Below are 8055 nucleotides of genomic sequence, written 5' to 3'. Positions count from 1 at the left end.
CCATATACATGCACACATACACATAAATACAACGTAATTTTTTAAGTTAAAAAAAAATAACCAAAGAACAATTTCCCCGGCTGCAAGTGCCTCGTGATGATCCTGGAGGAAAGCAGTGTGAGTGTGTGCTTTTATGAATATGTGCTTATTGTTTACTGACATAGAGGATACATGATACACAGATGAAGGTGACAAAATATGGAGCTCTAATTACCACGTAGTCAGAGGAGGCTCCTAGAAAGCGCTTGCAATTCAAATACGGCTCAGCAGCATTTTTTCCTGTAACTTTCCCAAATCCAGACGTCCAGACAAATAACAAAGTTGTGACTTGTAGCGTTCGTTGGCTTCCATGGACATTTCCTTCAGCTACAGAGGATCCTGCATTCGGGGCTGGGAAGCGCTGTGAGATGACACAGCACCACGAAGCGGAGCTTCTACTGCACAACTGTGAGTCACTCAGAGACTCTGGAAAGAGCAAAACGCACAACAGTTAGGAAGTTCAGGCTTACATGTCCCCTCTGGGCTCACACACTGAGCACTCAGTCTGCAGTTGGTGGCACCACTTTGAAAGACATGGACCATGGGGGAGGGAAGGCGTGGTTAGCGGAGTGGGTCACTAGAGGACAGCCTTCGAAGGTTATAGTCACTTCTGGCTCCCGTCTTGTGCTCCCTTGTGTTTTCTGTTGGCCACCATGTGAGGAAGCCTCTACCTCCTGCTCCTGTCACCACAGAGAGACCTTCTGTCCTGCCCTCCCCACCAGGGTGGCTAAACCCTCCGAAAACCATGAACCAAAAGAGACCTCTCCTTCTGTGAGGCATCTGTGTCAGAAAAAGGGGTGTTTGCTCCCTTTGTCTTTAAAGGGATGCGTTTAACTGTGAGTTTGCAATGGGTTAGCTTTTCTTGGTGGCTGTAGTCCATAGCTCACAGAATTCCGGAACTGTAATAACCAGCTCCTGTAGGCTGACAGCCCACAGGTCAAGCCCCCCTTCCCCGACTCTCTCCAGCTGCTGGTCACACTGCTATAGCCCTCAGCAGTCACCACTGTCCTGGGACTGTCTCCAGGGGGACAGTCCCACACCCCAACATTATTCCATCTTCCCAGGTTTGGTCACGGATGGAGCATGCTGTCGTGGGGCTACAGAAGCCCAGCCTACTGGCCAAGTTTAGGGCATTGCTAAAGGACCATCCAGCTCCAGAGCTCTCTAGAAGGCCTGTCCCCCATCTGCCTGGCCCTGCAACCTCTGCTCCCTGTGAGCACAGGTTCTGGTGAAACTGCCTAGGACACTTCACCCAAGGCAGTCTTGATCCGGAGTCTGTGTTTCTATGAGTTTTCATGCTGGACCAAGTTAACAGCACAGCACTTGTCTGCAGCATTTTGATTGGTCATCAAATGAGAAGAAGAGCGATCTCTGGAGAGTCTCATTTCTGCTCACAACTCATTGGTCAGACAGAGTCACATGACCCTACCTTCTTTCCCAACACAAGAGAGCCACACTGCCCAGCAAACAGCACTATCCATTACCTCCTTTTATGCTTAGAATCTGAAATGGCTCCAAGGCTTGGTCACCAGCTTTTCTGCCTCTGGGAGGCGGTGGCATCTTTAGGAAGTAGAACCTAGTGGAGGAATTGAGGTCACTGGAGGATCAGATTTTGGGGATCTTGGTTCCTCCTCTCCCACATTCATTCTGTCTGTTGTGTTCCTTTCGAGACCTCTGACTAATAGACACAGGCAGGATGGGGACAGGCAACTTGACCACCCCAGGGTGCCCATTACCAGGGATTGGAAAGCCAACCTCGGCCCAGAGACTATCTGAGTAATTCACCTCGATTGGTCAGTGATAGTATAAACAGCAAACTAGCAATGGTGGTGAGTCAGGGCCGGGGTTCAGTGCTGGAGCCCTGACCTGGCACACATGGGGCCCAAGGTTCAATCCCTGTCCTGCCTGAAAAAGCAATGGTAGTTATCATCTCCAAGTGTGTTAGTCAACTTCTGTTACTCAAATACAAGATAATCAACTTATAAAGAAAAAAGATTAGTCCAGGCATAGTGGTGGCACATGCCTTTAAACCAGCACTCGGGAGCCAGACACAGGAGGATATCTATAAGTTCCAGGCCAGCCTTGTCTACACAGAGTTACAGGGTTACAGGATATCGAGGACTAAATAGAGAGACTCTCTCTCTCTCTCTCTCTCTCTCTCTCTCTCTCTCTCTCTCTCTCTGTCTGAGAGAGGATGTCTCAAGAAAGAGAGAGAGAGAGAGAGAGAGAGAGAGAGAGAGAGAGAGAGAGAGAGATTAGTTAGGGTTAAATTTAGAGCAGTGGTTCTCAATCTTCCTAATACTGCTACCCCTTAATACAATTCCTCATGTTGTGGTGATCCCCCAACCATAAAATTATTTTCCCTGCTACTTCATAACTGTATTTTACTACTGTTGTAAATTGTCGTCGTGACCCACAGGTTGAGAACTACGTCTGTTCATCATCAGTTGTTCCACTGCTTTAGCCTGGTGACAGCAGATCACAGTGGGACAGTGGGACAGAATAAAAGTAAGGGTTTGGACCCCCTTGTTGGCCAAACACTAATCTTTCCTACTTCTTTTGGCAAGGCCCACTGCCCACTATGGGAATGTTAAGTGACCTGGAGCTCAGGACCCAGAGCACATTCAGGTCTGCAGAGCAGAGTGAGGGGGCAAGGATGGTTCAACCACCCAGGACCAGGCCAGTCTACAAGCCGGTGTGATCACCGTGCCGTGGTGCACCAGTGGCCCAGGCCCAAACTCATGCCCACCCTGAGCTGTATATCCCCAAGGCCAAGTGCAATGTCTGGCATCAATGAGGCACAATTTAATACCTACCAACAGTTTCAATTCACTGTTAATATAAAGTGAGCTGCTGCAAAACACAGTGTCATAAAGCCACAGCCACTTTTTCTGGCTCATGATTTGATAAGTTTACTGGGCTGCCTCATGGAGATGGCTTACCACACAGGTGAACAGGCCACTTCCAGGGGACATCAGCCAGGCCAGTTCTGCTGTGTTCCATTGGCGGGCTCATCAGCCTGCAGGCTAGGCTACGCCCTTCACTCTAGTCTGCAGGCCTCAAGAGAAAACCAATCTTTGTGCGCAGTGGGGTGCTTTTCCAGCCTCTGCAGGCATCACATCTGCCCTGCAGCCAAGATCATCATGTAACCAGGATGAAACATAAAATGAGTGCCAGCCGGGCTTCATTCCCTCGTGGGAGATGCACTGCAAAGACAGACACCCCAATAGAAAAAGGATTTGTGCCTGGGACCCAGAGACCATGAAGGGCTGCAGATCTGCGAGATGCCGCCTTCCACCATGATTGGGGATGCAGCCAATGGGTAGGTAGATGGCCACAAAGGCAGGAGGGAGCAGCTGATAGGCAGTGTCCAAGTTGAGCCCCTGAATTCCACCTTTCCTCGGAACTTCTCCTACTGTTCTATCAGGGACAAAGGGCAGAGAGAAGGGCAGAGCTGCAGGGGAGGGTCTAACCAGAAAGAGACTGGCAGAAGGCGGGAGTTAGCCAGGTCTGTGTGGACACCTTCCTTCCCCACAGCCTTGTCCCCAAAAAGACCACTGTGACCAGATGCCCCCTCCACCCCAGGGCCCATAGCCCTGCCTCTTGCCCACTCAGATCCTGTTCCTAGTCCCCACTGAGCCGTGTGTGCGGCATGATGCTACAGAGTATAATCGCTGTGGTGATTACTAACAGCCATTACATTAAGTTTTAAAATGTTCCCTTCAAATTGAACAATGTTTTTTCAAAGTCAACAGCTGGTTCACAGCTTGAATGCAACCGTTAGGATAAATTAAATAAAAAGGGTAATAAAATCACAGTCTAAATTTAATTTCTGAAGAGTGCAGAGACTCAAAAAAAAACTGCATTTAAAAAATGCCTTTAAAATACAGCTCGAAAAGCAGAAGTTAATTCACTCACTGATTATGTCAGCTAATGGACACAGTGGTGCAATTAACCACGTAACTGCCCTGGTCTAGACCAAACTTCAAGCTCACTCCCAAGTTCTGTAATAGAAGCCTCAGGGTCCTCATGGAAAGGGATTTTGTTTTGAGACTCGTGTATTCAGACATCTTTGTGCCTATAATCCCAGGCCTGGGAGGCAGGAGGATTACAAATGAATTAAATGCAAGCCTGAGCTACATGGTGAAACCCTGTCTCGGGTGGGGGGAGGGCGAGCTCCCATCCATTAAAACAAAATAAAGAAGATGATGGCCAGGCAGGCCTCTGTCCCATAAAACCTTCCAACATCTGTGGCTATCTGCAACTTCCCTGGCTCCTGTAGACTGCAAATTCAACTACAGAAACCCGAGACTTAAGAGCAATTCACTGAATGACCCACCTTGAAAGACCCCAGCCCTTCAGCCAGGCAGCCCCACCCTCCTCACTTTGGAGTTAGTAGGAGCTTGAATTCCCCTGTCTGCTGGACAAACGATCAACTTGGTTATCTGGGCCTCAGTCTTCTCCTCTGTGAAAAGGGATGCTGCTCATTTTTTCCCACATTCGGCACAGGTTTACAGGGCCCTGGCTTGGAAGACACCCAAAGAAGGAAGCAGCGGGACCGCATGTCCCTGTGCGTGGGATAAACAATGGACACGATCAGAAAGTTCCACACACAGAGTGGGGAAAGATAGTCGGTAATTTTAGGGAAACAAAGGAGGGGGGAGGGAGGAGGGATGCTGTGGCTCTAGATCCAGGAGAAAGTGCAGGAGAGAAGGAACTTGGAGGAAAGACCTGGAGGAGCAGAGGACGTCAGTCGTGGAGATGGCTGGAGTGAGTCTAGCGAAGGGAGCATGCAAAGGTCCTGAGGCAGGAGTGGAGCTAAAGAGACCCAGATACACCAAGGAGGCCGATGTGCCTGGATCGGGGTCAACAGAAAAAGGTAGTGACAGCAGAGAGAAACAGGGGAATGGGGGGGGGCATCCTATCTGGGGTTTCACAGCCCATGATTTTAGTTACCTACAGTCAACTGTGCTCTGAACAGATTACAGGGGAAAGCACACAAAGAGCACATGAGATCTAAGACGTGAACTAGAGGCTGAAGAGGTGGCGTCCTGGCTAAGAGCGCTTACCGAGGACCTGGGTTCTAATCTCAGCACTCACGGCAGTTTACAGCCATCTGTAACTCCTTTCCCAGTGAATCTGGTGTCCTCCTCCAGCACCAGGCACACACATAGTGCACACACGTGAATGCAGGCAAACAAGCACACATAAAATAAAACTGAATAAGTTCTTTTTAAAGTCTTGTTAAACCATGCATTATTCTGAGCAGTGTGATAAAATCATCTTTGGTGGTTTGAATGAGACACTCCCAACACCCCCCCACTAACACCCCACCACCCCTACTAACACCCCCCACCCCTACCCTACACTCAGGCAACTGTCTGGACAGGTTAGGAGGTGTGGCCCTGCTAGAGGAAGCAGCTTACTGAGGTGGGGCTTTGAGAATTTTAGTCCACGAGCTACTTTCGGCTTGCAGTTGAGATGTGAGTTCTGACTCCCTGCTACCTGCTGCCATGCCTGCCACCTGCTGCCACACTTGTGCCACCAGAGTGGATTCGTGTCCCTCTGGAACCTTTTTCTATCAGTTGCCTTGCTCACGGCATTTTATGACAGCAGCAGAAACGTAAGCAATGCAGCATCTTGCCCAGACCATGGCTCGCCGTTCTGCGCTGCATGTCTACATCGTATGTACATGTACCATTCATCTGTTACTCACTTAGCCATCTCCCTTACGAGGCTGACTGCTGGGGATCCCGAGGCTTGTGTTCAATAACCCTTAGTTTACTTACCAACAGCTCCAGAGAGCAGGAGCAGTGTTCAAAGGAGGCACCTGGGCATGAAAGACAGAAGAATGGATCCCATCCTGTGCGCTATGGCAACACCACATGGCACACAGAAAACAGTGTGTAAAGGCTTGAGACACCCACTGAGGAGTTGGGACATAGTCTCTAAACATACGGAGGGACTGCCGTAATAAAATCCAATTCAAAGGCTAAGTCAATTATTCACGTAGAACTTTGGGAATGTTTAAAATGCTCCAGAGAGTGCGTGTAAGGAGTGTAGGGAGGGAGGGAGGGAAGTGCTAGCTGGCAGAGGTGAGCTCCTGGAATCTGAGAGGATCAGCTTGTAGACACTCTTAGAACTGTGCCCTGCCTCTGCTTCTCCCCTAAGTGAAGATGTGGCCCCAGTACTGGAAAATCCAGTTTTGAAACCAACAGAGCCCCAACTTCTAAAGTCCCCTTCACAGAAACTCCCAGGTGGTTGGGCTGAGTTCTTCATTGATGTCTTTCCAAACACCTAAAGTTGAGGTCACCTCAAGATTGTTCTCCCATCTCTGGAAGGGCTGTGGCTTCATGGGAAGGAGTGTGGTCAGGGGATTCCCATGAAGGGGACCAGGGAGAAGCCACAGCTAATAGACAGAATTTATTCCTGTAATTTATTCCTCCACCTCTATGGAGCCTTCACTAGACAACGGGTCACTTATAGTAGGCTGGAGCTGTGCCTTCATGCATGTACATGTGTGAACATGCATATCTATGTGTGTATGTACAGTATGCATTTGTGTGGTCCCCTATATGCAAATCTTTAGCCTGACTGCAACTTATAATTATTTACTCATTTCTCATTACTCTCCAACCTGGGCAACACTACCCAGGCTTGCCACCAGGGGGCTCCCATGGCTGTCCTTTGCCCCTTCCTCTCATTAAAATAGTGGGTTCCAACACCAGGAACACACAACTGGTCTCTTCTCCTCACATAAACATACCCATCTCCAACGCCCATGCACCCACTCCCTCTTTCTCCTGAATGTCACTCGTGGAAGTCCTGGCTCCAAAATTGGTGGGTGGCAACAACTCGAGGTCTCCTGGCACCCACCAGGTCCGCTTCCATGCGTGCCTTCTTTTTCCTCTGGTGTCCCTGGGGGCTATCTTTCTGCACCTGACATAGGAACTAAAGCAAAGTATGACAGGCGCATCCTTCTCCTCAATTCTGGCTGGAGGAAACTCCATGTTAAATGGGTCCCATCTCCAGCTGAAGCACAGGACAGATGGTAGAAAGATGCCACTCAGTGGCATCAGTGGGCACAGAGAGACTGAGGCCGAAGACCAGGGTCTAATCCACCAGGCCCGGGTCTGTAGGCACCTTGACCAGGAACTGGCCAACATCTGAAGCAGGGAGAACGATGCTGCCGTGGGGCCTGTGGCAGTGCCTCCAGCAGCCTAAAAAAGCCAATGGCAGGGCCAGGGGGCACACAGAAGCCTGCTTTCTCTAGACTGTAGATCAGGTCTTAACGTGACAGGCCCGTGATCTCAGAATGAGCGGAGAGACAGGAAGCAACCTGGCCGCCCTAACAAGCTAGGCCCAGCCACCTTTCCTCAACAGACCAACAAAACAGCAGGTAACAGTGAACAGGAGAGAAAGTGGCCGCACTGGGGGAGAGAGACAAAGAATCAAAGAGGTCCAGTGACCTCCTAAGTTCATCTTCCGGGTCAAAGGGAGGGCAGGAGGTATGCGTGGCTAAGCAGTCCTTGTCAGGGTGGGGTCGCCCATCACTGATGGCCTCCAGTCTCTGCTGCAAGGTGGTCTGAGAAGTTGTCAGAACTCTGTGGGCTCTCTCTGATAGATAAGCTCCTCTGGCCACACTGGCTTCAACCTTTTCCTTTCCTGATTGTGAGATCCCCAGGGAAATGCCATCATGGATACATTGTCTCCACAGACAGTACAGGCGTCTCCTTAGAATGTGTCTCTCCCTGCTGATTTATTCACATTTCTAAATGAAGTCACACCCCCATCAGTAATGGTGGCTCCCAGAGTCCCTCCTCTCGGTGGTCTCTTGCCCAAATTCAGCTCTCTTTCTGCCACTCACTGGCTGTGTGGCCTTGAGGAAGTTGCTATATTTATCTGTGTTCAATGTCCTTATCTGTAAAACAAGGGTAATAATGGGACCTATGAGTTGATATATTTAAACCAGGAATGGTGCCCAGCAAGTTCCTGATCATCGTTACCAACAAGGTC

Source organism: Peromyscus leucopus, chromosome 1, assembly GCF_004664715.2.
Source record: "Peromyscus leucopus breed LL Stock chromosome 1, UCI_PerLeu_2.1, whole genome shotgun sequence".
Classification (NCBI taxonomy): domain Eukaryota; kingdom Metazoa; phylum Chordata; class Mammalia; order Rodentia; family Cricetidae; genus Peromyscus; species Peromyscus leucopus.
This window is presented reverse-complemented; position numbering follows the sequence as displayed.